The 19,218-nt window shown below is 43.9% G+C and overlaps 1 protein-coding gene across 1 annotated transcript in view; it reads right to left on the bottom strand.

Annotated features, from left to right (window-relative positions):
• The window catches only part of LOC115094460, a 183,904-nt gene that overhangs the window by 74,897 nt on the left and 89,789 nt on the right, over positions 1-19,218 (bottom strand). The gene's annotated exons all lie outside the window — the stretch shown is intronic.

Here is a 19,218-nt window from a genome sequence, read left to right as displayed (position 1 = left end):
AGTGGGAGGCTGTGTGTGTGTGTGTGTGTGTGACACATTCTCTCTGAGGGCTTATACAAGGGTATCTGGAATTTGTTGCCAGAGGATGTGGTTAGTGCATTTAGTGTAGCTGGGTTCAAAAAAGGTTTGGATAAGTTCTTGGAGGAGAAGTCCATTAACTGCTATTAATCAAGCTGACTTAGGGAACAGCCACTGCTATTAATTGCATCAGTAGCGTGGGATCTTCTTGGTGTTTGGGTACTTGCCAGGTTCTTATGGCCTGGATTGGCCACTGTTGGAAACAGGATGCTGGGCTTGATGGACCCTTGGTCTGACCCAGCATGGCAATTTCTTATGTTCTTACTAGATGCCGTAGACAAACCTTACAGCCTTTCATTCCCCCTTCCCTCCCCTCCCAACATAATTAAAACTTATGCATTCTTTTCCATTTTAAAATGTATTAACTTCCCCAACCTAAAAAGGCAGCTTGCATATGGAAAATAGACATTCAAAGTACAATCTTCTGAAGAAAGACTATCACTTACAACATATATATATATATTATATAGGCATACACTGCAAGAAAAACATACTTTCAAGAATAATAGTTTAATAGACTTAATAAACTACCTTTCTCATAGTAATCAAGGCAGTTTACTGGATCCCATGTGGTATTAGGCCTATGGTAAAGGGCACTGGGTGTGGACTTGGCCCACAGAAAGCCAGGAATAAACTGAAGTACAATTCCAGTATTGTAAGCCTTCCATATCATAATTGCCAGCACTCAACTACTGCAAATGTTACATCAGGCCCTAAGCACCAATACTCCTCCTATTACAAAAACAGATTAAAGCCAGGTTGTTGTAAATCAGTACACAGAAACTACATATAAACATAGAAATGACGGCAGAAGAAGACCAAACGGCCCATCCAGTCTGCCCAGCAAGCTTTCGCACTTTTTTTTTTCTCATACTTATCTGTTACTCTTGGCTCTTAGTAACCTTTTGGTTCTATTTCCCTTCCACCCCCACCATTAATGTAGAGAGCAGTGTTGGAGCTACATCTAAGTGAAATATCTAGCTTAATTAGTTAGCGGTAGTAACCACCACAATAACCAAGCTAAACCCATACTTATTTGTTTACCCATGCTGGCAGAATACCTAAAGCCTCAATCATACAAGCAGAACACAGATAGACTCTCACCAAATACAGAATAAAGAGATCACAAAATATAAACTGAAACATGCAGACAAAAACTGAACTGGAAATCACAAGAAGCCAAACTCTGTAAACAATGCAAACACAATCATGAAATATAAAACATTAAACATAACAATAAAAAGAATGTAAAATCTGATGATAAATTCAGCCTATTAAAAACATGTATAAAAATGTTTAAAATATTACCAACACTAATAAAATATTTCAAAAAAGCAGATATATCACATCCAATAATTAAAACTAACAAGGATAAAAAAATAAATAAATCTCCCACTCTCAAGTCCTCCTGAGATTGTCATAGATTGGAGGAAGGTGCACAAACTTTAACCTCTCACACACACATTTTTATTTATTTATAGGTTTTTTATATACCGAAGTATTGGTGGAGGCCTTCACTCCGGTTTACATGTTAAACAACGAGATACAAAAAACAATCAAATGATAACTTTAACATATAACTTTAACTGAAACAATCAGATGTTAACTTTAACATATAATCTTGAACGAGGTGTATCTACAGGTAGCATATGCAGGAGTAGATAGACGAGTATAGTCATTTTGATATGAAGAGGGCTGAGATGGAGAATACAGTGTTATCGGAGGGTCAGCGGGGTGTACATATATATATACAGATATTCTCACACACACACAAACACACACATAACCATCTCATATATACACATACACATCCACCCACCCTCTCATATATACACACTCCCCCTCACCCACCCACTCATACATACTCACACCCTTACCCACCCCCCCTCTCATATACACAGACAGGCCCTCACGCCCCTCCAACACACACAGTCTCCCACACACACCCGTAGGGCCTAGGCCTTTTTTTCAACTGCCAATAGGGTAGGGTCCGCTGTCAGCCACCGCATCCTCCTCTTTCTCTCTTAGGTCACCAGTTGTGGGGTGGGTAGCAGCAGGAGTCGCGTTTATCCCAACATCTTCTCTTGCTGCCGGGGGCCAGTCTCACGGTAAAAGCTACACCGCCATTCAGTACTCCTCTTACTGAGTCCTCACTTAAAATCTTTAAGAGATCGTTTTTGTCCGGTTTAAAGCCAAAACTGCCAGTTGTTTTAAGCAGATAGAACTATCAAGAGCTCACTTCTGCCCGGGTTTATACCTCCAAATCAAAATCGCCGGTTGGCTTAAAGGTTAATAACTTGCCCGAGGTCGCAGGTGGCCCTTTCCTCGCTGTCTCGCTGCTAAGGGTCTTTATCGACTCCACGGTTTACCCAGTACAAAAACTTACAGCGCAACTGTCCCTGCATTGCATAATCAGACTTCAGTACTTGATACATTTTGGTTTCTAGGTCATGAATGTTTGTACATCACCCTAAGGGCATGCAGCCAGCTATAGTACTCTGCACCGAGACGCTCCGGCCCTTCAGATATATGGAAGGCTTGGTCCCCTTGACGCAGCCCTGATGGGAAAACGGCCGTTTTGGGGTCCTTGGTTTTCACACGACATTTGATTATTTTGCCTTTAAATATGTACCACTTATGTATGTATATTTACAATTAAACATTTTGTTGCTACTGTGTATTGACCAGTGTACATTGTTTGCCACATATTATTTACATTGCATTTTCTCTATGTGTGAGAGCCGTTTACTCCGCCCTCCCCGGGTGCTTTCCCCGGAGGATTGTACAGAATGTTTCCTGTTCATTCTTTAGTGGGAAATCTTATTTTCTTTGTCATTTTGGGGTAAATGTACCTCGGTTGTGCTGTTGTCATTTTGCACAATAAAGTAGAAAATGCATTTCCACTTTTCTTTCTGCAGTGTTGCACTATATGCAGATTCTGGCTTCTGGGGGGTTTCCATTTCAGTTTTTAACTGCACATTTCTAATATATGGCCACTTAGTCCAGATTTGATGATGGCATGCCTGTGCTGTGCGTGGGTGACTGAGGTGAGGGTTTTCTGCTAACGTGTAGTTTCCATCTACGGATCTATAGCGGTCTACTTGTTTCGTGATCTGCACTTCCCAATAGGAGGTGTACTGGTGCATCGAAGCTGTTGTAATATTTATAATGCTGCCTTTTCATTGGTAGAATTGTTGCTGTTTTGAGTCCTGGAAGTTAGTGCTGTTATGCTATAGCAAGTTTGCTATGCAGATAGTGTGATTTTGCAGGGAAGTATGTGTCTCTGATCTCATCATAGTTTGCCCAGTATAGTTTCAGGCTTCTGGGGGGTTTCCAGTTCAGTTTTTGTCTGCATATTCCTATTTTTAGCTAGTCACTTATTCTGTATTTGGAGGGGCCTATGTGAGCTCTGCATGTGTGACTAAGATGAAGTATTCCTCTACCTCCCTGAGGTTTAAATGCCTTGTAAAGACATGGCTTTTTAATCAGGCTTTTATTGAATACATTTTTATATTTATGCACTTAACCTTGTAGCCTGTCACTTTCTTAATATGGAATCCCGTTATTATATTATATATCCCGTTATTATATAACTTGTTCTCCAAGTTATATAATAAGCATGGGTGTAGATTGCTTATTGCGGCGGCTACTACCCCTAACTAATCAAGCTAGATATTTCACTTGGATGCAGCTCCATCACTGCTCTCTACATTAAAGGTGGAGGTGGAAGGGAAATAGAACCAAGAGCTAAGAGAAACAGATAAGTATGAGAGAAAAAATGTGTGAAGCTTGCTGGGCAGACTGGATGGGCCATTTGGTTTTCTTCTGCCGTCATTTCTATGTTTCTATGTTTCTATGTAAGTTATAAATGTTCCTCTTTTAGCCTTATCCCGAGTTAATTTGTTACAATGTAAGAATAAGCAGTTCATGCCTTATTTGTTATGTTTTGATGTAAACCGATGTGATATCTCGATCGAATGTCGGTATATAAAAACAAACAAATAAATAAATAAATATGATTATTGGTATTTTTATGTTATGTTTAACAGATTCCTTTTATTATTTTGGTTTTGTTTTTATACGATAATCATTGAATTTTTTTTGAAATGTTATTGTAATGTTTCATTACGTTGTTCCTCACCTTGAACATTTGAAAAAGCAAGCTCTAGATCTGACAAAGAAATAGCGTGTAGTTCCTGTGTAATGTCATGTCGCAGTCCCATCCTCTCTCTCTCTCTCTACACATATTCACAGCACGGAAGGGGAGCAAGTCCAGTTACAACTCCTGGATCCTTCTCAGCCAGGCTCCTTCCTTGTGTATGGAGGGAATGGGAGGCATACTGTGTGCGAGAGCCGAGTTTGAGACAGTGGAGCTGAGCTGTTCAGCGAAGGCCTGAACAGTCTCCTGGGTAGAGCAGGGTTTTGTTTATGTAAATAAACCTCGCCTGCAGTGAAATAAGCACCTGGCTCCGGCCGCTGGGCATCTCTCATAGGAACCCCACCGAGCCTCCTGAGATCTGTGGCGACGTAAAGGAGGCGCTTGGCCACAACTTGTTGCAAGGTCTACGACAGATTCATCAGTTTAGTTCTTCTACCCCAGGAACCGTCGGGGACGGGAGAATCTGCAGGGGCAGGTGGGATGCTCCTTGTCCCACAAAAATAACTAAACCTAAAAGGTACAGCTTTTCAACTGAATCCACCCGGCCCAGCAGCTCTAGTGGGGATCCAATGTGCACCCTGTTCCCATGACTGTACCCGATTAGAAGGTCAGAACCCAGCAGCAAAATTTCACTGTTGTCTCATAGGGAAAAGATACAACTTTGACCCTTTAACAAAGTAAACCTCGGAACAGGGTCAGAGCCCTTTCTAGGACAGCAAGACCCAGATTCTAACATAACTGAGGAACCCGAATGCCTGTAGCACTACATACACCAGATAAATGCAGACAAATCCTCTCCGATTCATAGGCTCTGGCTGGCCCAAAACAGAAGCTCTCTAATTTGTTAGTAGAATTTAGTTTAGAACAGGATAAAAATCTGGTACTTCAGAAGTACTTTAGTAATAAGGAATTCATTTTCTGTGGACAAAAGGTCCAAGTGTTTCCAGACGTATCGAAGGATACTCAATCAAGGAGGAAACAGTTCTTGTTATTAAGGCAGAGGGTTTTGGCCCTAGGGGCAACCTTCTACCTTAAATTCCCCTGTAAATGTTTAATTACATATCAAAGAAATAAATTTACCTTTTTAGAACCAAACCACCTTGAAAATTTTCTTCAGGATAAGGGAGGACAGGACATTGTAGCTACTCCAGTTGTTGGGAATATTTAAATGGTATGAAAAAAAAAAAGGCTCCTCTCCAAAATCTGTATAAGTTGAAATTATTTTCTTATTAATTTTCCTTGGATGACTCCCCAATATGTGGGCTAGAGAGTTTTGAATTTACGAATATAGTAATATTAAGATGTTTTCTTTTGCTTTAAATTGTGATGTAAATCAAGCTGTCTTATTTCATGCATTGTTAAAATGTTAGAAAATTCAATAAACTTTAAATATAAAAAAAAAAACAAAAAAAAAAAAAACAGAAGCTCTCTCTGGGTTTCTGGAAACTTTGGTTTTTCTTGCATCTCTCTTCCTTTCGCAAGCTACCATCACCTCTCTTTTGCATCTTTCTCTCTATTTGTAGCATTGACAAGGTGTCACAACGCCGTCTCACTGTAAGGAAGTACATTATTGAGCCTTCCTCTCCTCACACCTGCATCAGCACTCCTCAAGGGAGACGTTCTAGGAAAGCCATTCTGAGTTTACTAGAGGTGTTCAGCCAAAAGACATATCCTCTGAAAAGTTTTGAATTGCTTGGATAGCAGAATAGCGAGAACGTGCATGCCCTGGAGGGATTGCATGAATGTTCTCAGCCAGTCTGTCAGCAGTGCGCGCACACTCCCAAGCAGTCTGTCAGCAGTGTGCACACCTCTAGCAGGTAGTATGTGAGTAGCATAAAGTCATAATTCTGCATGGCACAGGTGTTGACACACACACACACACACACACCCCTTGTGGCCACATAGCCAAACAACCATGCACGTCGTATCCAGAGCTCTCTGCTCAACTCCCCCTTTTCCTGCTTCCCAGATCCAGCTCATATCACTCTTCCTGGTGACCTGCAATCTTGTCAAGAATATCCATGCTGCGACTGACCTACCACTTATACGACTACCTGTTAAGGGATGTGCGCAGACATTTCTTCCATTCGTTTGGCATTTCTATTTTTCTTTCATTTGTTGTTTGTTTCAAATGAAAAAAATAAGACAGATTATTAGAAGAGATTTAAAAAAAAAATGAAGACAAAACACAAAATGAAAAACAAAACAATAGGACTAGGGGGCACTCCATGAAGTTAGCAAGTAGCACATTTAAAACTAATCAGAGAAAATTCTTTTTCACTCAACGCACAATTAATCTCTGGAATTTGTTGCCAGAAGATGTGGTTAGTGCAGTTAGTGTAGCTGGGTTCAAAACAGGTTTGGATAAGTTCTTGGAGGAGAAGTCCATTAACGGCTATTAATCAAGTTTACTTAGGGAATAGCCACTGCTATTAATTGCATCAGTAGCATGGGATCTTCTTAGTGTTTGGGTACTTGCCAGGTTCTTGTGGCCTGGATTTGCTTCTGTTGGAAACAGGATGCTGGGCTTGATGTACCCTTGGTCTGACCCAGCATGGCAATTTCTTATGTTGGGGAAAAAAAAAAAAAAAACCCCTCCCTGACCACAATAGACTTGTTTTTCCTTGTCATGAAGGGACCCTACTGAATAGATTCAGACTAGGTCAGGGACCACACACTCACTGCCAATCTTTGCAGCTGAGGCTTTCGTGTGAACCCTTTATGTAGCTGTGCTGAGAATCAGATAAGGTTACATTGTCAGGAATTCTCCTCTTGCCAAACTTTGGGCCAACCTCACAAAACTGCACTCAGCCATGTGAGGAGGCTGTTGCCTTTCCTCATAGGGGAGCTGTTCCATCCCCTTTATCATTTTGATTGCCCTTCTCTGTACCTTCTCCATCACAACTATATCTTTTTTGAGATGCGACGACCAGAACTGTACACAGTATTCAAGGTACGGTCTCACCATGGAGCGACATAGAGGCATTATGACATTTTCCATTCTATTAACCATTCCCTTCCTAAGAATTCCTAACATTCTGTTTGCTTTTTTTGACTGCTGCAGCATACTGAGCCGATTTTAAAGTAGATCTTTTTCCTGGGTGGTAGCACCTAATATGGAACCTAACATCGTGTAACTACAGCAAGGGTTATTTTTCCCTATATGCAACACCTTGCACTTGTCCACATTAAATTTCATCTGCCATTTGGATGCCCAATCTTCCAGTCTTGCAAGGTCCTCCTGTAATGTATCACAGTCTGCTTGTGATTTAACTACTCTGAATAATTTTGTATCATCCGCAAATTTGATAACCTCACTCGTCGTATTCCTTTCCAGATCATATATATATATATTGAAAAGCACCGGTCCAAGTACAGATCCCTGAGGCACTCCACTGTTTACCCTTTTCCACTGAGAAAATTGAACATTTAATCCTACTCTGTTTCCTGTCTTTTAACCAGTTTGTAATCCATGAAAGGACATTGCCTCCTATCCCATGACTTTTTAGTTTTCGAAGAAGCCTCTCATGAGAGACTTTGTCAAACGCCTTCTGAAAATCCAAATACACTACATCTACTGGTTCACCTTTATCCACATGTTTATTAACCCCTTCAAAAAAATGAAGCAGATTTGTTAGGTAAGACTTCCCTTGGGTAAATCCATGTTGACTGTGTCCTATTAAATCAAGTCTTTCTATATGCTCTACGATTTTGGTCTTGAGAATAGTTTCCACTATTTTTCCCGGCACTGAAGTCAGGCTCACTGATCTATAGTTACCCGGATCGCCCCTGGAGCCTTTTTTAAATATTGGGGTTACTTTGGCCACCCTCCAGTCTTCAGGTACAATGGATGATTTATAGATAGGTTACAAATTTTAACTAACAGATCAGAAATTTCATTTATGAGTTCCTTCAGTACCCTAGGATGCATACCATCCAATCCAGGTGATTTGCTACTCTTTAGTTTGTCAATCTGGCCTACTACATCTTCCAGGTTCACAGTGATTTTGTTCAGTTCGTCTGACTCATCACCCTTGAAAACCATCTCCGGAACTGGTATCTCCCCAATATGGTTTTGTGGTTTTGCATCAGCTAAACAAATGAAATCCACGTTAACGCAGGAGCAGTCCTTGTTCAGTGTTAATGCAGTAGATGCCGCTGGGTCGTACACCTAAGGTTACACCTGTATTTTATAAATGTTGCAGTGGGAGCCACATAGTTTATAAAAATACCATGTATCACTACCCCATAAGTACGTGCATGCATGTATTTTTACATTTTTTATAAAATAAATTTAGATGCTTGCTTTTATAAAAGTATGGGTATATATTTTACGCATTCAATAATTGTAACATGGGCGTGTAATAACCCTCAGTTTATGCATGGAGGCAGGTGTTTTATGAAACTGGCTGATGTATGTGTGTATCTCGCTTATGAAAATACTTGTGCGTGTACTGCTGGAGGTTTGCCGCATGCTCCAGCGCTCCCAGTTACCATCTGTGACTTGATTAGCACAGAATGTAAATGCACACGCCGATGTGGACGCGTACTACGTTTAGAAAAATACAGAACTGAGCTTGTACTACCACCCCCTGCACTGGCGTGCCCCCTCCCCCCCGAAACGCCCTTTTTGTCTGCACACGCTTTTCCATGTGGCAGCAAAAGCAAGCGCATCCTCCCGGCCTTCCGATAATTCACTTACTGTGTACAGCGGCTACTTGTGCACGTATATTGCTCATTTTATGCGCACAACTCCCGCCTTTGAAAATTACCCCCCGCAAACATTGAACACTATAACAGTGAAAGGGGGAAGTCAATACTCAGCGACGTCGTGAACAAGGCTTCTGCATTTCTAATTAACTGATTTACTCGGTACTGAAACAAAACCGCGTTAAAAAATGAATTGGATCGTGCTGACCAACAAAGAGGCAAAGGAGTGTGCACTGTAGCGCGAAAGCCTGAAGAGGCTCCAGTCGTTCAGGTTCATTCTCACCAGCATACTTCTGGGTCACTCCAGTCTACACAGAGAAAGGAGGGTGGAATAAGAACCAGTGTTGCTCACCTGTAACCCAACATGCCTCCTCTCACATGCATTAACTTGTTCAACTCAAAAGCCATTAGCAGGCACGGGATTATGGTAGAGGATATATTTCTGGCACTGTAAACGCCAGACTGTCAAAGCAAGCACAAATGGAACAATTCAGCCACCAAAACAAATCACGCATAGACTCCGCACCTGATGCTGGCCGTTCAAAAGGACAGAAATTGAGTGGGCGCCCTGGAACTGGATCTCTCTGTCCCTCTAGAAGAAACGTGGAGTAGTTTACCTGTGATGCTACAAAAGTTACCCTTCCCTAGGCTCAAGGAAGAATGTAGCACTGCAAGTAAGTTATGCAGCAAATATGCATATAAGTTACACCAGTTATCCGGAGCAGGGAAACTTCCCGTGTAAACTTCCGCACATACTTTTTAAAATTGAGAAGTATGCGCCTATGTGAGAACACCGCCCCCAGCAAAAGCTCCACACAATCCAGGTAAACATCTGCATGAGCCTGGCATCCGTACAGTAGTTTGCCCGTACCTCGGACAGTCAATTTTATAAAATCCCATTTCTGCATGCCAAACAGTGGAAATGCATTTGAAAATGCTGGTGGACACTTAAGAACATGCCATGCTGGGTCAGACCAAGGGTCCATCAAGCCCAGCATCCTGTTTCCAACAGTGGCCAATCCAAGCCATAAGAACCTGGCAAGTACCCAAAAACTAAGAAGATCCCATGCTACTGATGCAATTATTAGCAGTGGTTAAACACTAGCACAGAAAAACAAATTGCGTGGTACAGGCCAAAGTAACTGTCTAGCAAAAGCACGTGTGCTACTCTGACTGAAATTATGGGGAACAGCAACAGGATCCCATTGAGCAACCAGAGAGGGAGTGGGGGTTGGCTGCAGGTCACTGGGGACCGTGCAAATGCTCTGGGCAGTAACTTCGGGACAGATGCTGGCCTCTTCCTAAGCCACATCACTCCAGCACCGTGTTATTTTAGACGGGAAGTAAAAGTGTGGGAGAGTACAGGCAAGTTATCTCCGGTTACTTGCCCGCCGACTCTGCAGAATCCTAGATATTTTCCGCATGCTGAGACGCAGTACTCTTTTTCACAAATAGTTTTGCTTAACCAGGGTTGCCTGACCTGAGTGCTATGTTCTCAGCTGCTCCAGGGCTCAGTGGAGGAAGCTGCGGACTGACTGCCCATCCAGAAGCAGCACAGAATTGCTAAAATTGCATCTTTGGATGACAGACCTCACCAGTCTAGTTTTGGAGAGTGCCAAAGCATGCTGTGTTTTCCTGCAACACACAGAAGCTGTTTCTGTTTGTGCCATGCCTGGGCAGGTGTCAGGAAAACCGCCCCCCCCCTGTAAAGCCGCAGGCAAATTCACCGAGAGAAGGTGAGTATCTGCCAGCTCCCTGCTTGCCCTGCAGGTTTCTTCAAGTGATGTCGCCTGTGCCTGCGTTCCTTTTATAAGATTTATAGAAGCTCCAGGCCTAGAGTTTGGGACGTTTTCCAGGAATTCCAAGCCGACAAAAATGTCATCTTAAGCAATCCTCGACAGTGTAATGGCATTCAGAAGCCAGACTGTAGCCATTGGCTTAAAGATAATCATATGAAGGTCTGTGACGAGGCATTGCTCACGTTCTGTTCTGGACTGCTGCCAGGTGGAAACCAAAACAACCAAGCAGGCAGACAAACTTGCAGAAATAATGTCCTTTTAGTTCTTTTTCTAGGTCTGTTATTTCACAGATAACCACAGTTTCTTCCTTCAAATAATAGTGCTCCATACATATACAGCAGGCATTTATATGTACAGGTAGGTAATAAAGCTCCAGGTGACAGCTTAGAACTCCCTTTAAAACTGCACCTGACCACTCTCTAAACCAGGCCTCAAGCCATAAGCTGGGGCTTCTTGCAAGGCTAGGCTCACCTAGGATGGAAGCGCTGGGCTTACTATGGCCTCCCTCTGACCAGCCCTTGCATCTCTGGCTGTTTACTTCACTGGAAAGCTTCTGCTGATCAGCTCCTTTCTAGCTTTTGCAAGGGCCCTTTTTTCTCACTCAAACCATGCCATATTGGCCACACCTATTTCCATAGCTCTCGTCTCCTTAAACCTAAATCACCCAGGCCAGCAACATCTTGTAGGGCCCATCACGTCCTTTTATTTTCCTCTTTGCAGCGCCCTCTGCTGCTTTGGTAGGCTAACTGCATCTTATTCCTGATCTGCCTCAAATGGCTGTGCTTTAGCTTGGTTCCGTCACAAGGGACCAATGAATTTATGGTGACCTTGAGCAAATCGTTCTCGCCCGTTGTTTCAGTTTGCCCAGCTGTGATTAAGTAACAGCATTGCTCTTCTCTGTTTCTATTGGAAGCTTACATGCAGTCCAAGTGCCAAAAAGTGCTGCTAGACCATTAGCATCCATCCAACAGGTGGTTGCATGAATGCTTCTGAAACGTTAAACCGTAAAATGTTTTGGGATGCTCACTGAGTGGAAGGTATTAATGCAGCATGCCAGCTCTGCTGTTGTACAACAGCTTATTTGGTTGGAATAATAAACAGTATAGCATCATGGCCCAGAATGAAATCTCTTGGGTATTGGGGTCCAATTTATGCTTGCCTATTGCTCACTTTAGGATCTTAGGAGAAATGGTCAGTATCAAGGGAAAGCATATATATATAATTACACAATGTTGGGTTCCATATTAGGTGGTACAACCCAAGAAAGATCTAGGTGTCATAGTGGATAACACATTGAAATTGTTGGTTCAGTGTGCTGCGGCAGTCAAAAAAGCAAACAGAATGTTGGGAATTATTAGAAAGGGAATGGTGAATAAAACGGAAAATGTCGTAATGCCTCTGTATCGCTCCATGGTGAGACCGCACCTTGAATACTGTGTACAATTCTGGTCGCCGCATCTCAAAAAAGATATAATTGCGATGGAGAAGGTACAGAGAAGGGCTACCAAAATGATAAGGGGAATGGAACAACTCTCCTATGAGGAAAGACTAAAGAGGTTAGGACTTTTCAGCTTGGAGAAGAGACGACTGAGGGGGGATATGATAGAGGTGTTTAAAATCATGAGAGGTCTAGAATGGGTAGATGTGAATCGGTTATTTACTCTTTCGGATAGTAGAAAGACTAGGGGGCACTCCATGAAGTTAGCATGGGGCACATTTAAAACTAATCGGAGAAAGTTCTTTTTTACTCAACGCACAATTAGACTCTGGAATTTGTTGCCGGAGGATGTGGTTAGTGCAGTTAATATAGCTGTGTTTAAAAAAGGATCGGATAAGTTCTTGGAGGAGAAGTCCATTACCTGCTATTAAATTCACTTAGAGAATAGCCACTGCCATTAGCAATGGTAACATGGAATAGACTTAGTGTTTGGGTACTTGCCAGGTTCTTATGGCCTGGATTGGCCACTGTTGGAAACAGGATGCTGGGCTTGATGGACCCTTGGTCTGACCCAGTATGGCATTTTCTTATGTTCTTATGTTCATATAGTGACCCTAGCTGGCAGTAGTGCCATTGCAGAACCATGTGCACGCACCACTGACTACAATGGGGAACAAAGATCTATGAATCCGATGTTATTCAGTCCATAAGGCAATGCAATGAATGTACTATTGCCCGCTACTCACCTGGCAACCTCAGTAGAAACTCTGACAAATTATTTACTACTTAGCCTGCGTGTAGACCTAGCTTCTTCAGTCAACAGGAGCGAACTGGCGACAGCATAAAGAATCTGTACAAAACCAGCACTCCCAGTGCGCCTGCTCCCCAGCCCTTTCCTGAGCCAAGATACTTAACTCACCCAATAACATTACTGAAACATTATAGTGTTACTTTGTTTACTCTTCATTCCAACATACTTTAAAATAAATTTGCATTAAAAAAAATATCTTAAGCAAAATATTGGCCTCCCTCTCCTCCACCCCCTCGTTCCCCAAACCCTCCACCCATCCTCTAGCTCCCCCTTCCACTCCTGCAACTTGATCCCAGTCCCCTGTCCCTCTTCTCCTTTCCTACAGCTTTATCCCCAGTCCTCCCCCCCCCCCATACAATCTCAGGTTTCTCCCCTCCCCAGCAACTTCTACTCCCTTCATGGCAGAAGCAGCAATAGCCAGAGAGCACGGAGTTCGAGAGCCACAAGTGCCGTAGCCCTGCCCCTTTGCACAGGTTTCCTAATGGGAAAAAATCTTCCCTATATATATATATATATATACACATGCACTATAATTACCATGAAAGCTGTGGTGCCCTGCCGTCTGTCGGCGTTTTCCCTGGTACTGCGCAAGAGGGGGCACGTACGTAGCAGCGACAGCACGCGCTCTGTGTACAGCCACGCAGGACAGAAAAGAATTACAGGATAAGAGGTTGAGAGTAGCAGCACTAGGAGGGCAGAAGCCGTTCAGGATGGGAAAGGCAGCTATGGTGGTTGGAGGCAGTATGCAGGCCCACCAGGCAGGGCTGAAGAGGAGGGGTAAGAAGCTGGAAAAAGAGAGAAACTTTCTGGTATCAGCTTGGGGAGACTACATCTCCTCCGTCGAATGTTCAGTGGGTTGCAACTAGTAAATGATGGCAGATAAAGATCAAAATGGTCCATCCAGCCTGCCCAACCAATAGAGATTAGTGTAATTTAGGTATTTACACACACACAAAAAAAATCCCTTATACAGCCAACACCAATTCCATCCTCCCCTTTTGCCTATCTTCTCAACCTTTTCCTATACTGTCCTGAGCATGCCCAATGCCCCAAGCCTTTTCAGGCCCTGCCAACTTTGTTTTTCCACAAAACCAAAATCGCCTGATGCCCACAGCTGTTTAAGACTGGAGCCTGATGCTGCAGGTTTACCCTAATCCTTGCCAGAGTTTTAACCGCCGCTCCGTGCAGGATACCCCCCAAGTGCATTGCTGAGACACCGCTGCTGCTCCGGGCTGAAACTGCGGCCGCCTGCAGGAAAGCCCTGACGGGGAGGGGGGCGGGGCCTGTGACGCGAGCTGGCTCCCAGGCCCAGCACTTTCTGGTTGCTGCCTCCGCGGTTCTGTGGCAGGTTGGAGGGGGGAAGAAGTGAGGTCAGCGGTGGGTAGGAGACACATGGGAGCAGAGGGGAAATAGTGGTCCACGCAGAAACCAATGGCCCCACCGGAATTTCCCCATCCAGCCCTGAAAAAAAAAAAAAAAGGGCCGGGCATTTGGCTGGGAGAGCGGCAGAAAGTAAACAGAACGAGAAGTGTGGGAAAGGGAGAGTCAAGAAAACACGTTTCTGTGACATGGTGTGCTCCGCAGCCAGATAATCCCTTTTGTTTATGGGATTTCTATTTCTATGTGACGGATTGGCAAGCTTTGGTTTAACTTCTGCTAACACGAAATGTCAAAAGAAGATGACAAGGTACAAAAAAAAAGAAAATGCTGACATGTTTAAACCATGTCAGATTCCACAGCTGTCTACCAAGGACTGCATCCAAATCTGGCAGCTAGCAAAAAAAAAAAAAAAAAAAATGAAAGAAACAAAGCTGACAGGCTAAATGCTAACACCTGCCACCTTAGAAGAGAGCTCTGACACTCCAGGAAACCGCATGGATTCAGCAGATCATGCAATGAAGGAAGCTGTGGCTGTCATTGAAAAAAAAAAGAAGAATCAACAACATTTCTGACGCAGGGGCAAAGCTGCTTGCTGCTCTTCTGGGCTTCTCGTTGCTTCAGGGCAGGAACAGGAAACAAAACACAGCATAAGAACCATACATTCGCTTTAAAAAGAAAAACAAAAAGAAACCCAAGCAACTTTCATTAGACACCACTTTTATTTAACTATGGGTGCATGCACCTTACTAGGACTACAAGATAGAAGAGATGAGGCCTGTTTAGCAACATCAGCTGCTTTTGCTTGCCTGAAAACACAGAAAGGGAAAACACCTTTTTTTTCTTCACTGAACAGTAAAGAGGAACCCCTCTATGTCTACCGGGCTTATCACCTGTAAAGACACGGTGGCCCGAGTACAGCTGTGAGAGGAACCGGTGCAGAACCCTGACTTCCATCAACCTGAATCAAAGCACGCTTATAACAATGTCCATCAAGCCCAGGATGCTGGGCTTGATGGACCCTTGGTCTGACCCAGTATGGCATGTTCTTATGTCCACCCCTATAATGAGAATAAAACAGAAGGACCCAGACTCTGATAAGAAAGGTTCACAGGAGGAGGAGCGAAGGTTGTGATATTGTACTTAAAAAAAAAAAAAAATGACATTTTGCCACCCTGGGAGAGGAATCCTTCCGGAGAGCGAAAGCAGTTCTCACCCTTTTGGGATAAGATCAGAGATAGAGGGACAACGCTGAAGAAGAGAAAGCCGGCTGAGCTGGGAGCCTCAGGGTAAGCTTGGCCTCTCGTACAGCCTCACATTTAATACGGTGCACGACCGGTTTGAAGAAGAAGACGACAACATGTAATCGTTTATAGACTCGAACACCCACAGCCCAAAGTTGGGGTTGGGTTTAATACCATTATTTGTGCCAGCTCGATCAAATACTCTAAGGTCGTTACTCAAAGGGTTTGTCCAGCTAATTTTTTCGACTTAAGCCGGACAATGTGAATATTTCCTGCTGCCGGCAGAAAATTTTAGCCACATAAAACGAGGCAGCGATGGAAGTGTCCCAGGGTGCGGTTCGGATTTATCCAACCAGCACGGATATTCAGCACTGGCCGGATAAAAGTCATCCGGCTAACTCTAGGGTTAGAAAAAACCTGCAGGCCTACAGTTAAGTCAGATAACAAAAATGTAAGAAGCAGAGCGGGCTGAGCGCCCAATCCTCCTGTCCCCAAGGTTTAAAACGTTATTCATTCCACTCCCTTCCCCCTTTGGTTTTCCTGGGCACGTTTACTTTTGATGTATTTATTTGTTAAGCTTACAACCTGCAACAGCAACAAAAATGCTGAAGGATGGGGGTTTTGTTTGTTTTTAGGCAGGAGACGGTGAAGATTGGGACTCTTGGTTTTTTTTTAAATGTTGGGAGTGGGCAGGGTGGCTCAGCACACGATAAATATCTATTTTTTTAATTGTAGCAGCTTGGGCGGGGTGTTAGGGTGGAAATCAGGTGCCGCTTGACCTCTAATGTTTTTGTTTTTTTTTAAGTCTTGGGAGTGGGGGGGTACGGGGGGAAATCGCAGCGCCACTGACCAGCTGCAGTTTTTTCAATATTCAAAAGCTCAGTGAGCGGTAAAGTTACCCAGAAGACGATTGTGAAACGATTTTCTTCACTGGCTCCCACCAATGGAAGGCCTTAAAAGAGTTCGTTTCCGATAGGGTGACTAACTGGCACTGGACGATGTACTTTTCAGCTCACACAGGGTACCCATAGGCATTGTGTTTAAATAGCAATTTTTGTTATGTGGCTCAACACACGTGTGCACACTTAAGAGTGTTAAACAATGGCATAAAGTATGCACATTAGCGAGATGCCCATTACGTGCACGTATTTTTTTTTTATTTTAATTTACTTACGTAGTTTCCCAGCACGCCCTCAAACTGCCTTCCCCTGACCGCAGACCCTTTCTTTTAAATGTGGCTTTGCTTTCAGAGGCGACTGAAAATCCAGTAACGTGGATTTAGCAAAGGGGGGAGGCACTTGCCTCAGGCCCCAGCACTGCAAGGAGCCCCCTCGGCAATAATAATAGTCACGGAGGCAGAGCTTCAGGGCTCTTAACCCCGGATGGGTCCGCTTCTTGGTATTCGCCCTAGGCCCTGCACGGAGATCCTGACCAAGCCTTTGAAAAACGTACCCGTAGTGGATCTCCATCCCCATCAAATGATTCTGCTTGTGGAACCGTAACCCAGGTTGCATCGTTACTATCTACGTCTCTAAGGGCTTAACCTCTTCTTTCTGTTGGAACCACCTATTGACTGCACTCTTTCCAACAAATATGTGCCACGATGGTAAGAATGACAGAAATGAGCCAGCATGATCTATGGGGGCCTTTTTTTTTTTTTTTTTTTTTATAAATAGCTTGTGTAGTTGCAAAGTACGCAAGCGGCCAAGAAGAGTACAACCAGCGTGCTTTTGAAAACATGTTCCGTACGTCGTTTCCTATTTCTGTATTTAACAAGCCCCTGGGAACGCCTGCTTGAAATTCAGAAAGCCCGCGAGATACAAGCCCGCGCATTCTCCCACCCAGCCAGCAGAGGGCAACTTTCAGACGGGGGCACTGCAGGCGTCTGTGGCAAAAAAAACCTTGATCAAAGCTGTGTGCGTCCCCTCTCAGCATAGAAACATAGAAACATAGAAATGACGGCAGAAGAAGACCAAATGGCCCATCTAGTCTGCCCAGTAAGCTTCACACATATTTTCTCTCATACTTATCTGTTTCTCTTAGCTCTTGGTTCTATTTCCCTTCCACCCCCACCTTTAATGTAGAGAGCAGTGATGGAGCTGCATCCAAGTGAAATATCTAGCTTGATTCGTTAGGGGTAGTAGGGGTAGTAGCCGCCGCAATAAGCAAGCTGCACCCATGCTTATTTGTTTTACCCAGACTATGTTATTAGCCCTTATTGGTTGTTTTTCTTCTCCCATGCCGTTGAAGCAGAGAGCCATGCTGGATGTGCATCGAAAGTGAAGTATCAGGCACATTTGGTTTGGGGTAGTAACCGCCGTAACAAGCCAGCTACTCCCCGCTTTGTGAGTGCGAACCCTCTTTTCTTCTCCCCTGCCGTTGAACCAGAGAACTTTGCTGTATATGCATTGAAAGTGAAGTATCAGGCTTATTTGATTTGGGGTAGTAACCGCCGTAACAAGCCAGCTACTCCCCTCTTTGTGAGTGTGAATCCTTTTTTCCACATTTCCTCTTGCTGTTGAAGCTTAGAGCGATGTTGGAGTCACAGTAAGCCTGTGTATGTTTATTTAATAAGGGTATTGACTCCAGGCAGTAGCCATCATTCTGGCGAGTCACCCACTCTTCATTGGCAGCCTCTTGACTTTATGGATCCACAGTGTTTATCCCACGCCCCTTTGAAGTCCTTCACAGTTCTGGTCTTCACCACATCCTCCGGAAGGGCATTCCAGGCATCCACCACCCTCTCCGTGAAGAAATACTTCCTGACATTGGTTCTGAATCTTCCTCCCTGGAGCTTCAAATCGTGACCCCTGGTTCTGCTGATTTTTTTCCTTCGGAAAGGTTTGTCGTTGTCTTTTGATCATTAACACCTTTCAAGTATCTGAAAGTCTGTATCATATCACCTCTGCTCCTCCTTTCCTCCAGGGTGTACATATTTAGATTCTTCAATCTCTCCTCGTACGTCATCCGATGAAGATCCTCCACCTTCCTGGTCGCCCTTCTCTGTACCGCCTCCATCTTGTCTTTGTCTTTTTGAAGGTACGGTCTCCAGAACTGAACACAGTACTCCAGGTGAGGCCTCACCAAGGACCTGTACAAGGGAATAATCACTTCCCTTTTCTTACTCGATATTCCTCTCTCTATGCAGCCCAGCATTCTTCTGGCTTTAGCTATTGCCTTGTCGCATTGTTTCGCCGACTTCAGATCATTAGACACCATCACCCCAAGGTCCCTCTCCTGCTCCGTGCACATCAGCCTTTCCCCCCCCATCGAATACAGTTCATTCGGATTTCCACTCCCCATATGCATGACTTTGCACTTCTTGGCATTGAATCTCAGCTGCCATATCTTCGACCACTCTTCCAGTTTCCTTAGATCCCGTCTCATTCTCTCCACTCCTTCCGGCGTGTCCACTCTGTTGCAGATCTTAGTGTCATCCGCAAAAAGACAAACCTTACCTTCTATCCCGTCCGCAATGTCGCTCACAAAGATATTGAACAGGACCGGTCCCAACACCGATCCTTGCGGTACACCACTTAAAACCGCTCTCTCTTCAGAGAAGGTTCCATTTACCATCACACATTGTCTTCTGTCCGTCAACC

The sequence above is a fragment of the Rhinatrema bivittatum genome, chromosome 6 (genome assembly GCF_901001135.1).
Source record: "Rhinatrema bivittatum chromosome 6, aRhiBiv1.1, whole genome shotgun sequence".
NCBI lineage: Eukaryota > Metazoa > Chordata > Amphibia > Gymnophiona > Rhinatrematidae > Rhinatrema > Rhinatrema bivittatum.
Note: the sequence above shows the minus strand (reverse complement) of the source record. Positions and strands in the feature narration are given on the sequence as shown.